General features: G+C 47.9%; 1 protein-coding gene across 9 annotated transcripts in view; it reads right to left on the bottom strand.

The window, feature by feature from the left end:
* Lef1 (lymphoid enhancer binding factor 1) overlaps positions 1 to 26626 on the bottom strand; it is a 114061-nt gene that overhangs the window by 43192 nt on the left and 44243 nt on the right. The window contains exon 1 of one of the 9 annotated variants that reach the window (NM_001379062.1): positions 24591 to 24872. The exons of the other annotated variants lie outside the window; for them this stretch is intronic. The gene's annotated coding sequence lies outside the window, so the exon portion shown is untranslated. Of the gene's footprint in view, positions 1 to 24590; positions 24873 to 26626 lie in introns of those variants that run through there. 9 annotated transcript variants of the gene reach the window in all.

The raw sequence follows: 26626 nt of genomic DNA, 5'->3' as shown, positions 1-26626 counted from the left end.
TTTCAACACAGATTTGCTTTCCTGTAGGAAGGAGATAAGAGGCTGAGGATTTTTAATTTAAGCTCTGGCCTTGTCTTATATTTTGCAAGATGGATAGCGCAAGCGGGTGGCGCTGGTAGGTGTGGCAAAGCCAGCCCGGATTACGGCCATTTTTGTGGCCGAAAATAAGAGTCACATGAAGTCCCAGTATTATGTGTGAGCAGAATTCTAAGGGGTTTGCCTCTTGCGGACCATGTTCATGACGTGTATGAATGAAGCAATGTGGATTCAAGCTACACAGAAGTTGTCTGCCACATTGCCCCTGTGGCTGCTATCCTCAGTTCTACATGTGGGACATGCTATGTACATGTACACACACACACACACACACACACACACACACACACACACACACAGAAGCAGTCCTGCCACTTTGTTTAAAATCCAGGAGAGAAAACAAATTATTATAGTTCTGAATTCTGCTCTTCTCATCTCCTAATAGCACAGTGTATCCTCTGGCGAGGAACAGATGAGGGGAAGAATCATAAAGGTGCCACCTGAGTCTGTGAGACAGACTTCCACAGCGACACCCCACGCAGCGACTCGAGTACGTGGGTGCAGGTGCCCATTTATTAAGCACCCGAGAATTTCCCAGGTACCATCCTAGCACAGATGCAGGCTCTGTCATCATACAACTTATCTCCCGGGGAGGGGCGGGCATGGAGGTGGGGATGGCCAGCACTGTGGGGAGCGTGTGATGGAGACAGACAATATGGTTAAAAAAACAAAAACAAGCCAGGTCTGAAAGGGAAGCATCAAGTGACCTGAAGGTAGGGGAGGTGGGGAGGAGGGAGGCAGCATGGGTCTCCGTGCCTTCACATCACAGTGAACCAGGCCCCCAGGCACCACTGTGAGGGTACAGTCCAGCCCACCACTCAGTTCCAGCAAACACAGCCGCAAGGGGGCCCAGCACTGTGCCATATGCTGGCTCCAAGTTTTGGGGGAAATCAACTCATGCTTTGACATTCTCTCCATGTTGAGTATCAAGCACACCAGTATTTTGTGTAACTCAGCTTTCTCCAGTCTGCTGTAAAAAGGGGGGGGGGGAGAACCCACCCCAGCCCCCACAAAGGTGACATCTGCTGCTTCTTCATTCAGGTAAATCTTACTTTCCAGTTTTAAAAAAAAAATCAGCAGATGTTCCCAAAATGTGATTATATATATATATATATATATATATATATATATATACCCCTGATGGCTGGGATTTTTGGAGACACCTCCCGAAAGCTCTTTGTCACCCCCAGTCTATTGCTTGGAGATGTTTAGTAACCTCCACAAGGCAGCAAGCGGCAGAGTGAGACCCAATCTGATCCTAAATGTACGCAGTGGGCGAGCAAAGGGTAAGTATTGAGATGGTGGCGCTGGTGACCATGGCGCACCCCTTTAATCCCAGCACTGGGAGGGAGGGCAGAGGCAGGAGGCTCTCTGAAGTTCAAGGTCAGCCTGGTCCGTAGACCAGAGCCAAGTTCCAGAACAGCAAGGGATACCCCTTTCCCGAAAAACAAAAACAAACAAAACCAAAAACAAGACAGAAAGCGAGCACAGAGGCCAGAGGGTGAGAACGGCTGTCCTGCCCGTGCTCAGCACTAATAACACATGGCGGTTTAGGAAAATGTCGGAAGCCTGGAAGGCTCACCACTGGGCCATTCTACCATGCTGAACAGAACAGTCCTGGCAATGGCGGCTACTGCTGACCAAGTGCACGCTGTTCCCCGGCGCTTTGTCGGCAAGCCCCTCTGGTGCCGGTATACTGACTTCTTTGACTCTTAGGCTCTTGTAGATGAGACAGCCTCATGGGGGGCACTCAATACCTTTCCCGAGGGCATGAGGCTAGTGTGGCAACGTATACAAAGGCTAGCTCTGGGAGCCAAGTTCGTTTCCAGCATATTCCGTGGCCTTGGACTCTGACCATCCTGGTCATAGCTGACGGCGTGTGACATCTATGTGCTGAGTCTGTGGTCGATGTCCCGGGCGGGCACAGGAATTGCCTCAGACAAAGAGGCACCTCAGCAGTGGTGGTCAGAGCAGCGAGACTCAACAGCCACATTTCTCCCCACAGCTGGAAACCATCCCAAGGCGGGCTGGCTGGCTGCCACCCAGGCTGGACCCTGCAGGTAGGAACGGCTTTGGCATCACAGCCAATAAAAACCCACACCTCCTGCGGATATGAAGTGGGTGCCACTTAGGGATCTGAGTGCCGTCTCCAAAGCCAGGTTCCCAGAAATGACCCGCTCACCACTGCCTGCCACCACGGGCTGGCACTGGGGTGTCCTCAAAGTCGTCATTCTCTGATAATGTGGTCTGGGGAGGACTGAATGTGGTTCACCTCCCTCCCAGCTGAGGCCCTGGGCCTGCTGGGAAGTGGGAGAGCTCTGTGAGTGGCTGGTACTCTATCTCCAGGTTGCAGCTAAAAACCCACAGCTTGGGCTCTCACCGCACGCAAAATTGGTACCTGCCATAAGAGCAGCCTGTGCGTTTTACCAGCGGCGTTCCCAATTATAACTTGAGTACAGGCATAACTCGAATAAACCAGCTCACCAAGGTGAGAAATGGCACCTGGCCTCAACCCCCATGGTGGGATTTTACTTTTGAGTAAACTCCAAATAAGTCCGGTGCTCCCTAGATGCAGCTGATTGTCATCAGTGTCCTCCGTGCTCCTTCTAGGAGCCAGAGGCCCAACCTTCTCAGAGGGGCGAGCTAACCTATGCCCGGGCCACATTGAGCGTCTCACCAACTAGGTAGTGTTTTGTCTGCAACACTCTCATCCATCCTCCAAGGCTGAGTGTTGGGCTCAGGTCCAGTGTGGCTTTTCGTATCCGAGAGCATCCCTACTGTGAGACAGGGGCCTCTTCCAGGTAAGGAAGGAGACCCAGATTCTCGACACTGCATCCTCGCCAACTTCTCACCAACTCTGGAGCAAAGGGAGAGCCTAGAGGCCTTCCTCACCACCAGATGTGGAGGCTCATTTTTTTCTTTTCCCAGAGAGGAGCCAATGAGTATGGACCAGATGCCCCGCGAGTGCCTGCCATCACAGGAATGCGTTCAGATGGGCCCTGGCACGTCTCCACCCAAGTGGCTATCATTACCGGGAGTTTACAGATGAAGGGGCTGAGCCCTTTTGAACACAGAGCTAAGTAATAATTAGTGGACAGATGAGCTGTACTGGGGTTGGTTTGATACCAAAATCCTTGTTCTCCCTACACCAGACTGCGGTTTTTGCAGTTCCTCTCTCCACCTCTCTTCTAAGCTACCGGCCAGGTGAGTGTAGCCTGCCATGCATCACGAATGTGTTTAGTTTAATAAAAACATCCCGACAGGAACAAACGGTAGCTTGGAGAAAGCCGGTACCACCACCAGCAGATCTCCAACAGACTAGTGAATGTGCTGCTTTAAGACAAAGGCAGGAAAAAAAGCACGAAGCACCTATGACTCTTCATGTTGTCAGAAGGTGATGGAACCTGGCCAGCCTTATAGGAAATGCTAAGATAAGTCCTAAGATAGATCATTTATATATGATTACACAGAACCTTAAGTTAGACAGTCAAGATAGATCTACAGCTTGTATACTGTAGATCAACACCAGGTAGGCCTGGCATCCTCTGGCTGTCACGTGCCAGCCACCAGGAACAACACAGTTTAATATTAAGACATGGAGGCACTAGGGCAGAGTTCAAATCCCAGCGTGCAAGTGCGTGTCAGTTCTTACACTTGGTAATCCCCTTAGTTCTCCAAAATTGGTTTCCTCGTTTGCAAAAACCAGCAGATACTGGCTGACTGGATTACAGCAAGGATTAATGAGCAACACAATTAAAGTCCTGCCACATACATCTGCTCAGAAAGTGCTCTGCGGGGTGGATACAGGGAAAAGGACCGACAGATAAATCTCTATGTTCCAAACCTCAAGCCGCACATCTCTGAGACAATCTACCATGGGTTCTAGAATTCAGACTTTTTTCTTTTTTCAGGTGAATTCCCACAAACAAACTCTCCTTTTCCGCTCTAAAATACTTTTAATTTGCACCTAAGTTTCAAGAATTTTCCTCTGGCCACTGCTTGTTGAAGTTACCGTGCCTATCCTGTAGGGCCAACGGTGCCCTGTGCAGGCAACCTTAAACGACCCCCACCGTCTGCTCCATATCTCACTGCTGCATGCAAGTACAACAGCCAGTTACTGAACTTGCCTTCTCCCAGAGTAGAAGGACCCATTTGTGCCTAGCTTAGAGGCCCTTTCAACTGTTTTACTTGGGTAAACTTCATAGTCTTAAAAACAAAAACAAAACAAACAAAAAAAAAAAAACCACTTGTTGCCAATGAACCTTGGTTTATGCAGATTTATCCAGAGACAGTTATCATATTCAAGATTATAATAAAATCTAAAAATATTTTAGCACACCTTAAGAACTGCAAGCCTACCAGGAAAAACATTTTATGTAAAACCCTTTTTTTAAATAAAAGCGAGAAGTGTTGTTGTTTACGTATTTTTGCCCCTTGTCTTATTAGAAGATATGGATTTTCATTGTCTGTTTTTAGATTCTGATCTTCTCTAGGGCATGTCATATTTCAGCCCAACTTGACAGATACACTGCCACAATTGAGATTATTCTAGAGCTGTATTCAGACAGTTGTGGATTTCCTTTTCTGATACTAGATCAAAGCCTGACAGGTGGCAGAGACCCTCCTGGGGTTTAGTCACAACGCACACCATAGTACTCCTCTTCCACTCTGAACTCACCCACCCATGACTCTGTAATGTGATGCAATGGTCCTTAGGAGAGTTCACCAGATGGAAATGTTCATTTACATAGTGTCAAAGCCTACTCATTAGTGACCCCACTGCCAGAGCTTTAAGGATGGAGACGAGAGACCAAGCTCACAGGAGTGAGCATCAGTTTTCAAAATTCGAATTTTTGTTTGAAAGCTACCTTTTAAAATCACTGGTAATAAACGATACCGAGTATTTTCACTGAAGTGACAGCTGCATTTTGCTCATTTGCGAGAAATATCTGTCAGACACCAACGTTGGAGGAATCATAGCTGCCCTTCAACTACACGCTTGGCGGTCAAAGGTTAATGAAGTTGATCATGTTAGCTGACTTATATCAGTGACATTTGGCCTTCCTGGCACCGTAGTGCAGAATGAAGCAACTAAACATCTAATTACCAGCTGTTTTATCCACCCTTGGTTTCGCATCACCATAGAGACTGGGATGGGGCTAGGGCTGGGCGTGCGTGGGGGCTCTGTTGCCCTGACGACTGTTTGACTCCTAGACCCTAGACTTAGAGCTGAGAGCACACTTTGGGAACTGACGTTTTGACAGCTGGATGAACGGTGCTATTCAGAAGAGTTCAGGGAGCAGTGACTTCATGGTTTACATAGTTTGGAATGATTTTGGATAGGGAAAGGATTGTATGTATTCACTACCTTGTACTGGTGCTATGTGCCTGGCTAGCTGCCTCTTCTCACTAGGAGGAGGTTGTAATTACGTCATCTATCCCTAACATCTAACTCAGGTTCTGGCAAACCCAAGACTGTCAATGTCTATGTCACGTGATCGCCTGAGCAGGCTCTCAAGGTCAAGTCAACTCCTTTTAAGGAGCTCGTTCATACCTTTATATTACAAACAGGAACTTCCATCTATATTCTTTTTCTACTGTTGCATGAAAATTTAGAACACCATTATCTACCTGCAGTTTCCCAGGAGGAGAACACTGGGCCAGTTTGATCAGGTCCTCTGCTCCGTATACCACAAGGCCAAATTTTGGCACTGGCCAGCCCGAGTTCTATTGTTAGTAGAATTCGGTTTCTGTGCTTGTTCACATTTATTTACTGGATGTTTGTGGCGGGGAAGGGGGAGCTTCCACATTTCATATCAGGGTTCTCTCCATCAGAAAGCCAGCAGTGGCATGCCGGATCATTCAGGTTTTTCAACCTCTAACTTCCTTCTCCATGACCAACCAAGAAATCTCCAAGTGACACTCCGAGGCCACCCTAGAGGACAAAGGAAAATGGCGGCCACACCAAGACAAGTCAAGAGCAGTCTGGGGAGATGGCTCAGTGGGTAAAAGCACTTGTGGATCACACTTGGGGACCGAAGTTCAGAGCCTCAGATGCTGGTGGGTGCGGGGGCCCACCCGTAATCCAGCAAGCAGAAGAAAGAAACAGGGTTCCGGTAGCAAGCTAGTTAGCTGCCCAACTCAGGGAGCTCAGCCTCAGCACATAAGGTGGACGGCAACCAGGGAAGGCACGTGCACGCACGTGCACACACACCTGCATACATGTTCACCCCCACACAGAAAACATCCGTTTTCCATTTTTCCCCCGTTACCCTCCTTTGCAGGTAAAAGCGAACCGCTGCTACACACCATTCGATGCTGTAATTATTCTGATGGCTCTATAAAGTTCTGAGGCCACCTAGTTTTCCTGTTTGTCTGTCTTTGTTTACTCAGAAGCTGTAGCGTCCTTCAGGTGTGTGCCACCAAAGCCATGCCTCAGGAAGAAAGGACAAGAGGTGGGATGTGCGTGCCCTCCCATCCTCCCACGTCCGGGAAAGCTGGCAGAACTGTGTGTGTACAGGGGCCTTCCACATGAACTGAAAGGTCAAGGCTCAAGGGATGGATGAGGGGGGTATATGCACACACACACACACACACACACACACACACACACACTTTCTCATTTAGAGTAGAGTAAAATGCCACCACCAATAGAAGCTTATTTAGAAGAAAATTGAGAAAGATTTTAACGTCTCTTTGGCTTGTTTTACGCAGCATTTGGGGCTCCTGTTTGCCTTCTAGGGAAGGTGATGTCAGAGATTAAGCCTTAGCTTAAACGATCTGACCCCTTTAGGACATCGGTTCTCACCCTGTGGGTCTCAACCCCTTTGAGTCGAGATATCCTGCATATAAGATGTCTACATTACAACTTATAACAGGAGCAAAATTACAGTTATGAAGTAGTAATGAACTAATTTTATGGGTTTCGGGTCACCTAAACATGAGGAACTGTATTAAAGGGTCAAAGCCTTAGGAAGATTGAGAACCACTGACCTAGGGTAACTGGAAAGACACAGAATTGTGCTTCCATTTTAAGAGAGGAGGTGTAGGGAGGAGTTAAAAGCCGGATCAATGAGACAAGAGGAGGTTAAAGTCCCTTACTTCTCTCTAGGGAGCATTGTGCTCAGTGTGTGCACAGTGTGAGGAGGTTCACACCCTAACTCCACCACTGGACCCCTCTTTAAAATGGTTCTTTATTGTATCTTGCTCCAGTCTTCCTATTCAGCAGTAGTCTAAGGGCTCACCTTGCCCACGCCCATTCACCCTCCCAACGAGCTACCTAAGGATGGCTTTCCGGGAACAAGCGTGGCCCTGTAAAATTTCTGTCTTCAAGGGTGTGTAAGGATTTCAAAGCAGACTCCTCGTGATGCAGCCAAAGCCCATTCCGGGTAAGGCAAAGCCACAGGCCTTCTTGCTAAGCAATAAAGAAGCGGGGAGGGTCTCACGGCCCCTCCCAGGCAGTGAGTGTGTTATTATAATCATGAAAGTTAGAGCAAATTAACCTTTACCCTTCAGGTTCTCAAAGGATTTCTGTGAGCTAGGGTCTCGGTGTGTGTGTGTGTGTGTGTGTGTGTGTGTGTGTGTGTGTGTGCGCGCGCGCGCATGCGCGGGCATCCAAGGAGCATCCAAATTAAAAAAGGAGAGAAGTAGGTGCACAGACAAAGACTGGAAGCCCCTCCTTGATTGGGCTACAGACAGGAAAGCATGTGTGAACAGAGCCCATGACACACACTCTGGAGGACACAGGCTATGGGCGAAACCCATGAGGGATCAGAGCTCATACGCTAAGGTGCTCTTTCGAGTGTCTTCCCACTACACTAGCAACTCTGGGAGTGCATTGTTTGTTTGTTTGTTTTCTTAATGAACTTAACCACTGGGTCTGTAAACAAAGAGACTGGGGTGAAGACTAAGAACCAGGAGCGGGGCAGTCATGAGAACAACACTCAATGGTGTGGTGTGGGTTGTGACATCCCATCATCCAGGCTGACCTCACAGCCTCTGGCCCACCCCTAATCCTCTGAGTGCACCACTAAATTCCATCAAGAGTCAATCAAGATAAACAGCCAGAGATGAACCAAAACAGACCTGAGGTTTACCGTGCTAGTGGTAAAGCACTCTAGGAAAGGGGACACAGTGGCGTGTTCTGAGGCCAGGTGAAGGGACTAGGCATCCCTTCACTTGAAAGGCTGACCAACATCTTAGGGGACAAGATCACCAGGATCACCAGGAAGAGAGCTGGGGACTTATGGATGCCTGTAGGTAGAGGACCTGTCTATGGTGAAAGTCGGGGTCACACAGCAAGATATCAACGGGTCGCAACACGTTCTGCATCTTGGATACCGAAAACCTCATTTAATCACAGATCTGTGGGTTGGATTTGGGGGATGGGTGGCTACAGTTTGCTTATCCGTGGACAGGGAACAGAATGGCCCACAGTCCCTTGACTACAGAACACTCTATATTCAGAGAGAGAAGTGCTTAGCTCTTTACTGCATAGTAAGTCATCAAGTAGCGACATACTCAACTTTGGTCAGTTTGGTGACAGCAGTATTTGTAGCCAACTTGAGTCACCTAGAATAGACACTCAACTGAGGAACTGAGAAGGCCCAGGCCACTGTGGCTAGTACCACCCCAGCCAGCAGTCCCAGGACTGCTGTATAAGAAAGCAAGCTGAGCAAGCAAAAGCCTCCCTTGTCCCCACCTTGAGTTTCTTGGCTTTCCACCGTGATGGACTGTAACGAATAAGACAAACCAGCCCTTTCCTCTCCAAGCTGATTTGGTTATGATGTATTATCACAGCAACAGAAAGGGGGAAATGACGAGATAAACAAGCCAGGGACGGCTTAGGGGAGAAATACGGAGGCAGAGCTCCCCCTGGTCCATGCGGGGTTCTCTGGCTGGATTTTCCTTTGCAATCCAGGGATCTCCCCTCATAATGATACTGGGTAACGGGGAAGGGCAGGATGCCAGCCCTAAAGGGCCCTGCTCTGGGGTAGAGGGCGAACGATCGCAGTCAACTGCAGCAAGTTCTTCCCTAAACCCATCAGCCCTGCGATGATCCAGCCGGGATTCATATAGAAAGTTAAAAACAACAACAACAACAACAACAACAACAACAACAACAAAACACCTCTACCATCAAAGACAGCAGACTCACAGAGTCTGAAATCCTCTTCCTTGCTTCTGACTTTCAGAGGGTGGAAGACCTCTCTCTGTGTGGCATTCAGGATATCCACAGCGAAAGGAAGAATGTTCGGAGCCTGAGAGAGGACTATAGATCCCCTGAGGTGGGGCAGCCAGCTGGAGCTTACCCGGGGTCAAGGTCAGAGAAATCCCACAGCTACACAGATGGGGAGTGCAGACTGGTGTTTATATGCTTGGACTGCAGATGCATGGTGCAAAATTCCACGGGGGGGGGGGGGGGGGGGGCAGCAGACTTACACCTAATTATGTCACAGTGAGAAGGGCCCTCCCCACTGGCCACAACTATAAAAAGACCTCGCTTTACTCTAATTGTTTTTTATCTTCCCGTCAGGTGTGAGTTGTTGACGTGAGGGATGCTTATGTAAGAATGTGTCTTGGAGCCTCCGTGACTGTGCTAAGAGTGATTGGGTCTCAAGCCATCTCTTACTTATAGCTAGGTGCTTGCAAGTGGAAAGACTCAAGCTTGAGTCTGTGGGGTCCTTATCTTTTGTGGAGAAGTCGATGAAGAGCCTTTTGCAAACAAAAGGAGGAAAGTCTCACAGATTACTTCCACTAGACGGTCTAGCGGAAAAAGTGTACCTGGAGCTAATGCAGGCTGACGGAAGACATTTCCTGTGGGCACTCAGACATGCTGCTGATCTCGGAAGACTAGCACTGAGACTCTCTCATACAGGCCGGCACTAGCCAGTTAGCACTGAGACTCTCTCTCATACAGGCCGGCACTAGCCAGTTAGCACTGAGACTCTCTCTCATGCAGGCCGGCACTAGCCAGTTAGCCACTGGCTGGGGTTCTGCAGGTGGTACGAGCTGAGAGGTGTTGTTTGTGTAAAATATGCACTAGTTTGAAACACCGTTGAGGTTGCACTATGTTTTTTCTTTAAAAACATTTTTTGAGGCAGTAGTGGCTATGCTGAGGATTAAACCTAGGGACCAGCCCATGCCAGGCTGGTTGTCCCACTGAGCCACACGGTCAGCATTTTTTTTTTCTTTTTTAAAATATAGTGTATTAACTAAAATCATGTCAGTTTTTACTTGTCTGATGTTACACATTTGGCGTGGCTATGGAACAATTAAAAATTACAAATACACCGTGTATTTGTTTTCCCTGCTTTTTCTTTCCATGCGGAGGCTCTCCTCATGTTCTGAGTATATGTGAGTGAGTATATGTGAGTACACGTGAGTACATGTGAGTATATATGAGTATATGTGAGGAGACTGCTCCCTTTGCCTCATGAGCTCCAACTTGAGTCCTAAAAAGTAATTATGTAGGGGCCAGAGAGATGGCTCGGTGGCTAACAGCACCCATGTGGCAGCTCACAACCATATGCTAACTTCAGTTCCAGAGTATCTACACCCTCTCCTGGCCCCTGTGGGCACTGCACGCACATGGTACACAGACGTACACACAGGCAAGGTACTTCAACAAATGCATGAGTGAATGAATGAGAAAGAAAGGTAGACAGATAGATATGTTAGCATCAGAAGCTGTTTACAGCCAGCCTCTGAATCCGTCATCCCTAGAGAACAAGGACCACACACCCACCCTGTGTGTCTGCTGCCATGGCAACCACTGCACACTCCCTGCACATGTTTCATCTGCATCACCTGTGTGCGTCATCACCTGGGTCACCTACTTCACAGCCCAGATAAAAGACAGGGACCCAGACCACCACCCCTCTTTTTTTTCCTCTCTCTTCTTCCTCGTTTCTCTCCCCATCCCCTTTCAATAAAGGGCCTCTTTTATGAGAGCTGTGCTGATATGACCAGGACTGCACCATTTTCAACTAACAAGATGGATAGAAGGATAGATAGCATTTAAACATAGTTGCATAACTACTGTCTAGGTTTCTCTTTTATGGAAAAGGGAAATTATGGATAAAGAACTGGAAATCGGCAGGACATGGCATCACATGCCCCTGTGTGACCCAAACACTTGGAGGATGAGGAGGAGGTCTGAGAGTCTGAGGCCAAGCTGGCCTCCACAGAAAGACTCTCATCTCAAAATAAACACACAAACAGCAAACGAAAATTCTACCAAAGGATAAATGAATAATAAATAAAAAGGAGTGAGGGGCTGGAGGGAGAGGGAGGAGGGGAGGGGAGAGAAAGAGAAAGCATGAACAATATTAATCTAAACTTAGATCTCAAGTCTTCTTAAGGAGCAGTTCAGAGACAAGCTAATTCTCTAACAAGCAGCATAAAGTTATATTATAACATTTTCTGCACACCATGAAAAGAGCATACACTACTCGGAAGCAGTCTTGTACAGCTCCAGTAACCGCCATGAGGGAACGCTGTGTGCTGTGGGGGATCCTCCACTAAGGTGCAATATGATTCAGAACTGAAGGCCCCTTCCCCTCCCTTCCCATCACCCACTCACTCTACCTGGGCAGAAAAGACGCTTTGCCTTGAGGGACACTGTGACGTCACTCCTCTTAGGATGCGCTTATGAGTCAAGGAAAAAGCACCTTTGGTTTTGGATTTAAAAGCACAAAATCCTGAAATGAGTTAGAGGTGGAGGCCGAGCAGATCTCAGCCCTGGGGTTCTACAGAATTCTGAGCATTCTGAGTCATTTCCAATGCCCAGATAAGTCAAGCCCAAACATGCTCCTCAAAAAGGAGTGCGCGCATCTTTTAAAAGACCTTCAATTCTATTTAGATATGTTCAGAAAACAGAGTTTATTTTCCACACACAAAGTCCCTACAGTAGCAAAGATGACAACAGCTATTCCTTATGTGCTAGTAAAAAAGGACACTCTGCTGCGACCGCAGAATCAAAGTCAAGTCCCATGTGTGTCACTCAGCATCAATGAGAATGGTCCTTCCCTGACCCCACCTTGGGGTTCCCGGCCCTTTTAGGTGCACATTTGAAGAATTCAGAGAAACACTGAAGGTCTGGTCCATGGATCTTTCTCAGGGGCAATCTACACAGTCCTGGATATACAATGTTGGCTTGTTCTCGTGCGTGGAAACTGACCGCTGGACTTTTGAGAATTTTAAGAGCTTCTTATTATGTAGAATGGGACTGACCATTGCAGGATTATCTGCACTCCAGGAACTGGGGAACATGCAACATGCCCCTCCCAGAAGCTGATCAGCTGGTAAACACTAAACTCCACACCATGGTACTTGGGTAACACTCTTTCTCAACTTATTTCTCTTGGTGACAAGCATCGGGAACAAAGTAATGACCTTTGTCAAACTATTTACGAACAGAGAATCACAAAATGATCTTTCAATTCTATTTATATATTTTAAGAAAACAGAATACAGCATGTGGTATGCAGATATACGTGCATACATTCATATGTGTATAGTGTATGTGTGTTTGTGTGTGTGACCTAAGACCTAGAATGCCCACTCTCTACTGCAGGGGATGTAGCTCTAGCCACAGGTCCTGCTCTGCCAGGCCTTCCCTTGCTGCTGGGGGCTGGGAGCACTGAGGCTAAGCTCCCATACACTACAATGTGTGTGAGAAGAGATTTGAAGGTTTATGGGCAGTTTCTTCCCTCAGTTTTTAAAAGACTTATCAGAGGAATAAATGTAGATCAAACCCAATGAAAAGCCCTTGTAAGTGAAAGACTGGGACAACAGCCCAGGAGGTGGAAAAAATACCTGTGATGCACAAGCCTAAAATACCGTTATATGCCCTGAACCATTGGAGAAGAAACGAACAGACTCCTGAAGGCTGTCCTTTGGTCTTCACGAGTATGTTGTGCCATACACGTGCCGCCCCCTCTTCTACACACACACACACACACACACACACACACACACACACACACACACACACACACACACACTTTTGTCTGCATGTATATCTACATACCACATGGGTGCCTGGTGCCCACAGAGGCCAGAAGAGGTGTTGTTTGTGTTACATACGCTGTAACTTGCGTTCCAGACAGTTTTGAGCTGCCTTGTAGGTGCTGAGAACAGAGCTCTTCCTCTGGAAGAGCAGTCAGTGCTCTTAACCACTGAGTAACTCTTTGTAGTTGAGCCAGTTCTCTGGCTTGATAGCGTACACATTTTAAAGTTGACTGTGGAAATAAGGTTTAGAGCTTTGGGGATCAGTTGGTCAAGTGCTTGCCACAGTATCAGGAGAGACCTGAGTGCAAATTGCAGCACCGGAGAGAAACACTGGACATAGGCTATCTATAGTGCTGGAGGAAACAGAAGGATTGGTTCAATGGCTGTGCGACCTAACCATATCAGTGAGTGATCTCAAAAAGCAAGGGGAGACCAACTGAGAAAGACACTTGACATCAACCTCTGGCCTCCACAGTGCACATCTGCACACGTGCTCTCATACGTACATGTACACATATGTACATGAAGAAAGGGAAATGAGATTCACATAAAGATGGAAAACTGAGACTATTTCTCTTGGTCACTCCATAGATGGACATGACTTTAAAACTTGGTTGGGGTGGGGTGGGGCACATCAGAGCAGCTGCCCAGGTCAAAGGCACAGGGGTGGATGCTGACTAGAGAATACTAGAGAGGTCTGTTGCTTTGCGGGATGTTGACCCCAGAGAACAAATACTCCCTCCAGGGAACAGGAGAGTTGGCTTAGAGAGTTTTGAAACTCTCGAACTTTGTATCTTGGGGCGAGAGACAGATGAGCAAAATTACTCTATGGCCAGGATTTGAGGTTCTTGTGCCTCCGACTGAATGTGAAGGTCTAGAACCTAAGAGTACTTCCTGGTTCTGCCTGGCTTGTGTGTAACGCCCAGTCAGTGTCCTGCCTGGCTTTGTGTGTAATGCCCAGTCAGTGTCCTGCCTGGTTTGTGTGTAACGCCCAGTCAGTGTCCTGCCTGGTTTGTGTGTAACACCCAGTCAGTAACTTCTCACCCTTCTGAGCTTCACCTTCTCTGCTGAATGAGGGGAATTCTTTGCCCACACTGGGTTTGTGTCAGGATCAAGGAAGAGCCCATACAGAGAGCACATTGGCCTGCAAGAATGGGACTATGGTGTCCACTCCATTCTGGCCTACCGGAAACCATTAAGGCCACTTCCCACATTGAGAATAGTCAACCAACATGTACGTCCTCAACAAATACCAAGTAAGTCTAACTTTGAATTTTTCTGAAGTGGTTATAAATCTCCACTTTCGAAAGACAACTTTGTGGGAGAATGTGTTGTCTATGGAACAATGTGGTCTATCTACGCCGAGCTACATGTCAGCAGGGCCATCCAAATGCCGTAGTTTAAAGGCACTCGAGTGGAAGACTAGCCAAATAAGTTTAATCAGAAAGTGGGAGAGCAACAAACACCAAGAGGAGCCATGAACATTAACAGCTTGCGAGAAAGACGTGCTCTGGAGAGAAAGCAGGTAGACAAGGCCTTGAGGGCAGGAAAGTGATGTCCGGGGCCACAGCCGGAGAAGTGGAGTCCCTCAGGTCAGGAAATGGTAACACATAGGCACTGGTCATATTCCCCACAGGCTTCCTAGTTCCAGTGGCCCCATGAGCATCAGTTAAAAAGTCCTGTGTGCCAATCCTCTGATGAGTCTGTAGCTTATGTCCACAGCCAGAAGTGACCCCAAAAGGAAGAAAAGATGCTCTTTGGTGAGGAGTGTCTTCAGGACCGGGAGTATTAACAACAGATTTTAAGACAGATCACTGCCACCAGGAGGACCATGACTTGACGACAGGGAGCACTGACAATCTAAAGGACCACAACGGAGTCCACAGAAGAGATGTGACTTGTCATTGAAGCATCTCCATTGTCCGCAGGATGAAAAGTCCAGTTTCTTCCAGTAGAAGAACCCATTAGGTTGTGTTAATATCCTAAAGGCTGAGGGATGGGACCTCCAGATGAGATGCATTCATCCTGCCCCAATAGAATTTCAACAAGAACCACCGCAGACAGAAGTCCGTGAACACTCCTACGCCCTGAACCTGCCCTGAACCTACTCAGATTCGAACCTAACTTCCCACAAACCCAGCTGCCAGATCTGTGGCTCAGCAGGGCTGCATTGCCCAGACCCAGGGGAGGGACTAGGGGTTTGGGGAAGGGGGAGGACACCCATCGGAGCTAGCAGCAACAGCAGCTCTCCCCTCTGATGAGGATGGCTGAGCTGAGGTGTAGGGCTTATAAACTCCGTGGCTTGAATGCTTGCAGAGCATCGTGAGTTCCAGAAGTACCTGTGGATGAAGAGGCCCCATCACATCCCAAGAATCTAGCCTGAAGGCCTTGAGTCCTTCATTAGCAAGCGCTAGGAGCAAGATCCTGTCTCAGAACAGAACAGCCATTCCAAGGAAAGGTTGTACAAAAAAAACTTGGGCTAGAAGCTGGAAAGGAATCACAGCACCACCTCCAGATGTACAACACGACAAAGAGGTTCACCCCTGTAGGGTAGCAGTCTCCTCAGAATGTTCCGTTCCAAGAGGAGACACTGAGACTCTGGAAATAAACCACTTCCAAGTCTTAGGAATCCCTGAGATTACAAGATGCACAAGCCCTTCCCTTTCCAATTTTATATCAACAATCAAGACAGCTACAGAGCGGAGACAGCCATACCCTTTGCTGAGTTGTGTAGAGAGAACCCCAGGGGGCAGGGATGCTGCCTGTGTGAGCCTCACCGAGGAGGGGTGGACCTTTTGGATGGTGCCACTGCTGTTGAACCCACATGGTCCTGTGAGTAACTGCTCACCCACGTTCCCGTAAGGAGCCCAGTACATTCTGGCGAGTTGGGCTTTGTGGGGAGTCATTGCTTGGGTCTATCACAGGTTCTCTGTTTGGGGCAGAAGGATACCTGTATATCTATCTGTTCAGGGTCTCCCAAAGGAAAAGTCACCAACACTGTCTCGTTTAGATTTCACTATCTCTCGGTAAAGAAGGTATTAAGAGCTCCATGTCTCAGAGAAGAAAGCCCCAAAGTCCAAAAATTCCACAGAAAGCACAGGGCTAGACTAATTCCAGTCCCTTTTCATCAAACTACGATGCAGCCTGCTGCTTGCCTTCTCAAGCATCAGGGTCTCCCTAGGACAGCTGCAGGGGCAGCTTCTTTCCTCAGACATGCCACTGTTCTCTGTGTGTATGCTCCAGGAAAAGTTGAGCAAGGTCACCGGAAGGCAGCAACCCCTGGGATCACCATTCAAGAAGTCACTTGCAAGTCCCACGCTTGAGCCGAGCTCACCAGTGAACATCAAGAAGAGCTGCTCTGTTTAGGAAATTCCTGAAAGCAGTGCCATTAAGAAACTTTCTGCCCGGGGATGGAAAGACGGCTCAGAGGTTAAGGGCACTGACTGCTCTTCCAGAGGTCCTGAGTTCAATTCCCAGCAACCACATGATGGCTCACAACCATCTGTAATGGGATCTGATGAACTCTTCTGGCGTTTCTGAAGACAGCAACAGTGTACTCACAAAAATAAAATAAATCGAGAGAGAGAGAGAGAGAGAGAGAGAGAGAGAGAGAGAGAGAGAGAGAGAGAGAGAGAAAGAGAAAGAGTCTGCCTCCCCTTCATTGCCCAGTTCATGCTAAGAACGACTGACCGTTCATCAGACTTTTAATGAAAGTGGTGCTCCAGGCTCCTGGTCAACTCTGTAACTGTTAGTTAAATAATTTTAAAATAATTCAACCTTTATGTTACCAGAATCTGAATGTGTCCAAAGGAACCTGTGGGGACACATTTCCCTACATTTAAATCCAGTTTCAATCTTTAAATGTGAATATACCCTAAGACAATAGTGAAGATTCGCCTGTTTAGCACGCCTTGTGTTTGTTGGGCTTTCCCTAAAGCATTGTGCTTGTTCGATCTTCACTTCTTTATTTTTTTAATTGGTTGATGTTTAAAGCTTTAAAAATATTTAAAACAGACAGGAAAACTATTTTACAGTTCCTCAATAAGTTAAACATGAGTTACATGACTCAACAAGTTTATTCTTAAGATCCAAGAGAACTGAAAGCATTTATTCACACAAATATTTGTATATAAATATTCATATGCAGGGGCCTGGAGAGATGGCTCAGCGGTGAAGAGTGTTGGCTGCTCTTCCGGAGGACCTGGGCTCAATTCCCAGCCCCAACATGGTAGCTCACAACCACCTGTAACTCCAGTTCCAGGGGATCTGACACTCTCACACAGACATATATAACTGGCAAAACACAGATGCAGAGACAAAAAAAAAATCTTTAAAAAAAAATGCATATGCAGCACTGCATGGAGTAGCCAAAAAGTCGAAACACAGAAGCAAACAGTGAGATGTATATGCAAAATAATATTACTCAGTCATAATAAGGAAGGACTGACATATGGTTGATGAACCTGGAAACACGGTAAGTGAAATAGACCAGATGCAAAAAAGGAGCATAAATTGTATGACCTCCTTTATAGACATGTACACAAACTCTGAGAGGAGGGAGCAGTGTGTGGGCTGACTGATGAAAATGTTCTGAAATTAGATGGGGGAGATTGCCGCTTCAGACACCCTCCATCTACGGCGGGACAGCACTGTGTACACCTCCCGGGCTCAGCCCGGGACTTGTTTTCAGCCAGGTAGATAGATGGGCTGACACAGGGGGAGCTGAAGGGAGCGGGATTTTCAGATTCCAATGCCCAGGTTACAGGAAAGGCATACTCGGGCCAGATATAAGTTGTCTACATCACCCCTGAAACCACACACACCCAACCGAGGGCTCAGAACCATGACTTACCCTCCCCACATTTGGTCACAAGAACACTTTTTAAAAACTGAGACGAGCTCAGCTTCACATGAATGCAATTTCCATCCTCTAAGACAACTACAGACGGAGACTCGAAAGTGTAGAGGTTGCTCTTTAGGAATTTTAAATAAAATTATCTATCCCCACTTTCACTAATAGTTTCCAAGTTAACTTCAGAACTGTTCCGAGTCATGCTTTCGGTCCAGGAGGACACGAGTGGGAGGTAAAGTCGCCAACTTCTTTCTCTAGAGTTTTTGGCCCAAGTCTGACTGAACCATGGCTAAGATCTCATCTTCTCTGATCTGGAATCTCTCAAGGCCCTCCCTAACTGCCTGTCTAGAGATATATGCAAAGTGACCTGCGAGCTTGGGATAAACCGTCCAAGCATTTGCTATGAAAGGGCCAACACTGCCCCTTCAAATCCAAGAAGTATAAGACAGTTTGCTGATAGAAGGTTCTAGAGCTTGAGAGAGCTGGAGTTTCTATGATACCGCCCTCCCATCAATCAGGGAACAGAAGAGTGATGCTCACGTGAGAGAGGCAGCTGAGGCCACAGTGGCATCCAGAGCTGCACCAGGAACTCCAAGCTCCCGCCTGACCCTGTTGTAACTGCCCAGCGGTGAGCCCGCGTGAGCCCGCTCTAGTCAACACAGCTCGCTTCTGAGCGATTTGGAAACACTGTATCAGACACCTTCTGTGTGTGTTAAAGGGCTGTGCCAGAAAAGAAAGAAGGGACAAGGTGATAAGATGAGGACACTCTTTCCGCTATCCCAAGGACTGAGTCTCTACTTGGAGACGGGTGATGGATTTGCAAATAAAACCAATCAGGAACGAGGAAAGCAAAAGCGGGCAACTAGGGAACAAGAGCGCAGGCGGAAAAAGGCAGCGGCTGCGGGATTGAACTTGCAATCCACTTGCTCAGCCTGCTGGGATTATAGCCAAGTGGCTCCATGGTCAGCTATGAAGTTTTAGGTACAAGGAATAGAAAGGGTGGACTAGCCCTGACACCAACACTCCGGCTCCACTCCCTACCCCCACCCCGCTGCCTTCTGCTACCACTCTGTGACTGGGTCAGAAACCTGCATGGGGACAGGACTGTAGGGACGACGGCCACATGAAGTTTCTTGAAGTGGGAGCCAGGAGCCAGCATCCAGGATGCCTGGAAGGAGAGTGGCTCTCCCTCCTGAACATCACAGTTAGCAATGCAGAGACAGGCATCCACAGAGTTAGGCCTGGGGAGCCATGGCAGGTGCCTGAAGAAGGGAGGGGCGGAGTAGGAAGGGGACACATCGGTCTTCACATCGAGAGAAAGAAGGTGGTTCCCACCACCAGGGGCAACCACCCACTCTGGCTTTGGGAAGAGCACAGAAGCCACGCCCCTGACTTCCACAGGCTATGATGGCCTGCCTGTCCGTCTGTCCTCCCCACTCATCAAGTTTCCCAAGCCAGCCATCAGGAGCAAGTAATGACTCTACCAAGAGAAAGACTTCTGTCAGTAGTCAGTCTAGCCTGGTACCTTTCTGTCTTTCGGGTTCTTCCGGGTCTCATCACTCCCTGTAAACACCCTCTCTTCTTGAAGCCTTGACCTGGGTTAATAGGCAGAGCACTAAGGATATTTTTTTTTTCTGGACTTGGTTTGTCCAATCCAAATAAAAGCACGAGACAAACTCCCATTTCCCTTCCTTGCGTGTACAACACATTATATAAAAGGCAGTCCTGGAACTGGGGTCACTTGCGTCGGAGCAAGAGCAAGCACCCTCAGGAAGCCCTGAGCTGTGAGGTAAGACGCCCTGGCCTATCTGACAGATCTTTCCCATGTGGCAGAACAGGATGGTGAGCAGCACCAGCGCAGAGTCCAGCCTCCTCGGGTCCCTTGCTTGACAGGACGCTCACTTTGGCTTAGGATGAACAGCTCAACACAAGCCTTTAAAAATAAACCGAACAGAAGCAAACAAGCCCTCCCCTGTCACACCTCAGGTCCCCCGCTCCCTCCACTCCTGACACTATTAACCCCCTTAATTACATTAGAAGGAATCTGCAGTGAGATCTTACACATAATTAGGGTTGACTGCTGTGTGTTTTCCATTTTCTATCTGCAGCCGAGAATACAGGATGGGAACCAGGCCAACTGTGGAATTCGGCAGAGGCTCTTCCCGGTCCCAGGTTTAGCATACAGACTTGGGTGTCTAAAATCTTGACATTTCTATCTGTGTATTCCGGCTTGTTAACAAAGGGACTTGGCAGACAGAGGGGCAACTTGTTAGATCTGTTTGTCTCCATCTACGCAGCCTTTAGGTACATCTGCCCAAACACCTGTGTGGATGAACCAATTAAATCCAAAGCAGGAGTGAGACCATGCAGGAGGCACTGGCATCGGAGCGCCTTGGGCAACTCTTCTGGCTCCATTTGTCTCTGTTGTTAACAGGTGAAAAGCGGTGACTGGCCAAGGGCTGGATTGTCTACGGAGGCTTCTGAAACTCTAGAGGGACAGCCTGTCTACCAGGACAGCAAAGATGAGTTGCATGTCCCCTTTGCCAGAACTGTAAGGCCAGTGCTGCCATCACCAGCAGGGTGGCCACCGGAGAGTCACTCCGTTACTGTTTTCCTTCGTTTGGACAATAGGAGCGAGACCTGGGGGGGCCCAGAGGACTTAGTGGAGGGCACATGTTAATACGGACAAACCCCTTACAACGCTGTGCCGTCAGCATTCACGTAAAGGCAGGTATGTAAAGTGCCAAGACCCGGGGGCAGCAACCACCAGAAGCCGCAACCATCCTGAACTGGTACACACTTTAATCTAGAGACCAAAACTCAAACATTCAAAGCGTTTGAAGACATTCTCCGCTGTTACAAAACCATGACTTCCTGTTTTACATACAAGATTTTGAAAAACCAGGGAAGTCCTGTTTTGTTTTGTTTTGTTTTGTTTTTCCCTTTTCTTTTTTTGCTTTCTTATCCCCACCAAGTCTCAGGCCCTTGGCTGAGATGGGGGCAGGTACCATAGTTCTCAAGCCCCGTAATTAAACAGGAAGCCACCAATGGTCAACACCACTCCATTGAGATTCACTGGAGCTTCACCAATACAAATTACTTCCCACCAGTCCTTTCAAGCAATTATCACTTTTAAAGGCTGGAGGGGGAGGGGTGTGAAAGGGAAAGTAATGAGGATTCCCAAGGACAAGGTTCTCCCTTTCCAAAACTTCTCCTCAGCTTGCTGGCAGCTCCTACTGAGGCGGAGAAGAAGAGAAGGATGTAGCTCTAACCAGTTGTCCAGGTAGAAAATTAACAACTGCCAAACAATACTTTGTGTTGTGTGTGTGTGTGTGCCTGTGTATGTGTGCATGTGTGAGTGTGTAAATGTGTGTGCATGTGGATCTGAGTATATGTGTGAGTGTGAGTATGTGTTATGTATGAGTGAATGTGTTTGTGTGTGTATGTCTGTTGTTGATCCTAGGTAGTACAGAGATGGAAACTGCTCAGCATCGAAGTCCTTACCTCTGAGCACTTTCACTTTCTAAAAGTAATGCCTCAAGTGAGTTTATTCTGATTCCTCTGAAGCTGAAGTCTCCTTTAAGTACCATATATACTCCAGGCACTCACAGTCTCCACAATGGAACAGCGTTGGTTTGCCGCCTATGGTACAACTGCCTGTCTGTTCCTAAAAGACTGCTAAAAAGGATAATTGTCTTCGAGATGGAACTTGTGTCGAAAGGAACGACACAAATGCCATTTCCTCAACCTCCTGATTCAGTGCTCAGCCTTTGGCAACTGTCACCGGCGGCACCCCCTGCAGGGGCCTTGCTGCAGACCTTGTGTGACTGGCTTCCTCTGGAACCCTTGCCTACCAGCTTAAACTCTGCTTCTTCAGCTGTAAAAGGAGACGATTGTGTGTCGGTTACTGCAGGAAGTACTAGAGACAATAAACTCGTAAGCCAGGTTTAGTGGTTCACGCCATTAATCCTAGCACTTGGGAGCAGAGACAGGTGGGATTCTGTGAGTTCAAGGCCAGCCTGGTCATCATAGTGAGTTTCAGGTCAGTTGGTGCTATTGAGTGAGGCTGTTTCTAAATAAGCAAGCGCATAAATAAAGCAATAAATGCAAAAAACAGAATACTTATAACATTCACAACCCTTAGTCGCTGCTCGGTAACGACACGGCTATCTGCACCGGTGAGTTTTTACTGTCAACTCGACACAAACTATAGTCACCCGGGAAGATGGGATCTCAATCAAGGTTCTCAATCAAGAAATTGCTTCCATCAGATTGGCTGTGGGCGTGTCTCTGTCTCCTGGAGCATTTTCTTGATTAGTGATTGAAGTGGGAAGGCCCAGTCCATTGTGGGTGGTGCCATCCCCTTTGCAAGTGGTAGTCCTGTGTTGCATAAGAAAGCCAACTGAGCAAACCATGGAGAGCAAGCCAGCAGTGTTCCCTCATGGTTTCTGTTTTTGTTTCTTCCTTGAGCTCCCAGCTCCCTTCAATAATGGACCCTATCTGGTAAAAATATAATATAAACCCTTTCCTCCCTGAGCTGGATTTAGTCAATGTTTTATCCCAGCCACAGGAACAAGTCAGGACAATCCTTTGTATTACTGACCACTTGGATGGGTGCTACCATCAGAGCATCTTTGAGATTTGTCCAGACTCTGGGTAGCAATTTGCTTTATGTTGTTTCAATGAATTTGAAAGGCGATCAGCTTCATGAGAAAGATAGTACTTCTTCATGGAGAAAGATGGCCCTAACAACCAGGTCAAATTAGGACCAGCAGCCTTCCTGAGGTACTTTAGAATCTAAGAGATAATCAACTCCCCTCCCACACCCCCAAAGGGACCAGCAGAACTTGAGAACCAGAAGTGACAGTGACCTGAGCCAAGCCCTATAAAAGTCAACGAGGAACCTTCTGAGATGTGTCAGGTCAATGAGATATCAATGAGATATCCACCTCTGCCTTCAGTTCCCCCATTTTCCTCCTGAATGTGTCTAAAGCTGTGTAATTCCTAACGGTTTACACACATTTATCTTGCTTCCCACAGGCTGGTATTTGAGAACAACAATTGCTGCTTGCTGAGTATTTCAGAGACTCGGCCATAGACGACTCAGGTGGCTTAGTCACAGAGCATCAAGCAGGCCAGCTGCAGTCTTGGGGGACAGGGGATGGAGGGGAAAGCAAGAGGTGGCTGGTTCACCCCTTCCTCTGTTCCCAGAGACTCAGCCCCAACTGTTCTCTGTTCTTGACTAACAGCTGGGAGAAGGGAGAAAGGATGCAGGGAGGACCATGGGGCAAGCAAGCAAGATGCAGCTGGCATTCAAGAAAGATACTGCCGGACAAGAAAAGTATAAAGTGGGCTTAGGCCTGGTGCCTCACCGAGTTTTCAAATCACATTAATCTGTGCTCTGGTGTTTTGATAGAGACAGATGGGACCCATGTGGCGATGGCAAGAGGTGTGGCTACTGGGGAGGAAAGCCACACGGGCCCCAGCGTGACAAGCCTGTACACAAAGAAAATGGATTGGCGAGGGAGTGAGGGGCAAAGCCAGGGCGCCCATCCTGCCACAACCACACAGCCTGCAGGCAGGCTCACCCCAAACATCCTGTTTTGCCACACAATGCAGGCACCCCAAACCCAAGACTGCTTCCAGGGCTGACAAAATACCAAACATCCTCTAGTACGCTCTTGAGAACTTTCTGGTACTTTTTCAAAGGGTCAAACAAGGTGACTGTGACCCTGTGGGCAGAGAAGGGCAGGGCAGGGTCAGGGTGGGGGCAAGAGGCTGGTGGGGGCAGGAAGCTCTGCACAATGACACATGAACCCGAATGTCACCAGGCATTCACCAGGAACAATCACAGAGTCAAACCCAGAAAGATCCAAGTCCATTTCTGTTCTATTTTCAGCTCTCAAAATCTAGCTCTGGACCCTAAACTCATTTTTAACAAAGTAAAATAAAATTCCCACTCTGAAGACTAAGAATGAAAGACAGCATGCAAGTTAAAAGCAATCTGAGGTTCTCTTTTTCTCTCTTAGTAGAAAATAAGGGGAGAACCTGGCAGCAGAGGTGGCTTTGGGGCCTGGATTGGGACCTGAAGAGCTAAGCGGACAGGGGGACCAGGAGAGACCCAGCTGACAGAACCCAGGATGAGTAAAAGGGCCCAAAGAGGCCATGTCCACTTTATATAGCACATTTGAGCTTAGTGTCCTGACTGAGCTCCACTATGGCTGCACATTAAATAAATAAATAAATAAATAAATAAATAAATAAATATCAAGCAGCAACAACAAAAACAAAAAACCTTCTAACTTGAACACACACACACACACAAAACCCCTCTAACTTGTACACTCCCTGCTGAGTTCCAGGAATCTTAGCTCAGTGAGCACTGTGGAGCTGTGGTAGACTCTGGGGAAAGAACAGCCTGGGGCTGAGCCCTCGGCTTTGCTTCGGGGCTGGGGGGTGGTGGCTGTGTTGCCCAAAGCTATGATCACCTCTCCTTGGCTCAGTTTCTGAAATGAGGCCAGCTGCCCTCGCCCCGCAGAGCTCTGTAGAGGAATCCTGAACCTAAGAACAGTGCTGGTTGGATTGCAAGCACCCGCAGGGCCTCGCAGGGAAGGGAGGGGTTACATACCAAAGCTCGGAGGCCGCGGAAGCCCCAAGGTGTGAGCCTGTGAGCACAGGTGCCCTCAGCGTGAGACAGCCCTGCACAACTCACAGGCTTGCATCCTCTTCTCTGAAGAAGTGAAAAGTCCCATGTGAGACAATCTGGTTTCTTTCTTTAAAACTGAAAACTCAGCTGTACCTTCTTAATTCGTGTAAAAACACACAGAAAATCCAAATGTAACTAAAGAAATCTTGGCGCTGTGCTGAGGACAAAACAGCTTCAATAGAGATAAACACCTTTTCTTGATCTGTTATAACTTCCTGTGTGCAATCAAATTAGCAAAACTGTGAGGTGGGGTAGGGCGCACCCTTGCAATCTCGGTCACGTGAGAGATGAAGGCTGCAGGACCCCTGCAAGACCTGACTTTGAGAACAGACAATGCAATCCTACTTTGTATTCTGAGGTTGTGTTATACCTATTTTCCTTTGACCATGTATTTTATCACCTTATTGATGGCCGCGATGTCTGACAGGCTATAAACTGCTTGTCAGCATCTTTCCAGTAAGATTTGATGAGCTTCTTTCCAAAGGACAACAGAAGCCTAGCATAGCTTTTTGATGGAGGCCCTCCAGGCTCAAGTTTCTCCTCAGCTCAGCTCTGCCCCAGTTTCTTCCTTTCCCTCAGAGCAGGAGCTGCCTGCCCTGAGGAGGTGAGGGAGGGCCAGCCAGCTCAGGGTCACTCCAGGCACTTCAGGAAGGCCTGACCCTTCTGGGGCTTTGATCTATGAACCTCTCGCAGAGCTCTAAGTGGTGAGAGGAGGGAAGCGACACAGACAACAGCAGGAGAACAGGGAGGAAGACCGCAGCAGTGTGAAGGACCCTTCTCTGCACAGCCACAAAAGGTCCAGGGAGGTTGATTCAGGCTGACTGGAAATGGCCAGCAAACCCCGGGGCAGCGGGGTGGTGGCTGAAGGCAGGGAGGAAAACTAACCTACCAACTCCCCATTTTAGAGATCAGGGCACCAAGGTTTGGGAAGACAGCAAGAGCTAAGGAGCACTTGTGAAACACAACTTCCTACTAGCGTTCATATCAGCAGATGGTAAGACCTACAATTTCTGCCATTTGGGGGACCAGGAGCCAGGCACTATTCAACAAATGTGTAATCCTCGTTGACAGCCCTTCTCAGTGTTTTAGGGAGGGGGAATACCGAGCCTTGCAAAAATGAAACAGGTTGTCTGAGACCATCATGGCTAGAGACAAGTAGGAATTAGGACCCATTTGAGACTCGCGGGAGAAGCCCATGCTCTGATCAAGCACAAGTTATTTTTACTAGATAAACTCAGCAGCCTTGACTGCAGATTTCGGTGACAGAGAGTCATCATTTCACAGCGCCTCAGGCTTCTGTCTGCTCAGGAGTGGCATCAGAATACTCAACGCACCAATTGGCCTGTGGTCAGCCCCTCTTTGTAGGGTAGTGGTGCTGGGAACTGTCAGGATGTCAATGGAAGGGGAACCTCCAAGTCCACTGCCACAGCTGAACTAACCAACCAACCAACCAACCAACCAACTAACCAACCAACCAACCAACTAACTAACCACCCAACCAGCCAGCCAATCAACCAACCAGCCAACCAACTAACTAACCAACACCAAGATAAGACAAGACAGCTGTCCGTCCCGTGAGTGTCTGTCCATCCCTGTGAGGCCACTTCGGGTCTTGCGAGAGGCGAGAGGGCCGGGGACTCCGTGTGTGTAATTATAATGTTCCTCCTAAGTTGATTAGCAGGTGGAAGGGGAAGATTTCAAGTAGCTTATTTACTTATTTTTTTAAAGGCTCTCTCTCAGAATGAGTCATGTGAACAGTTTAAGCAAACAGCTGTGGCAGGCAGGAGAAGGCCACAGCCACCTGCTCTGCAAGTAGGATGCGCTCAATCTGTGGAGTTAATTAGATCAATCTTGACTTGTTTTCTTTAATGAGACGCTGCAGAGCCCAGCATCCACCAGACCTGTTTTCTGGGTTACCTTCTCCTGCTTGTTGCTCCGTTCCTTGAGCTTTATTTTTG

Source organism: Mus musculus, chromosome 3, assembly GCF_000001635.26.
Source record: "Mus musculus strain C57BL/6J chromosome 3, GRCm38.p6 C57BL/6J".
Classification (NCBI taxonomy): Eukaryota; Metazoa; Chordata; class Mammalia; order Rodentia; family Muridae; genus Mus; species Mus musculus.
Note: the sequence above shows the minus strand (reverse complement) of the source record. Positions and strands in the feature narration are given on the sequence as shown.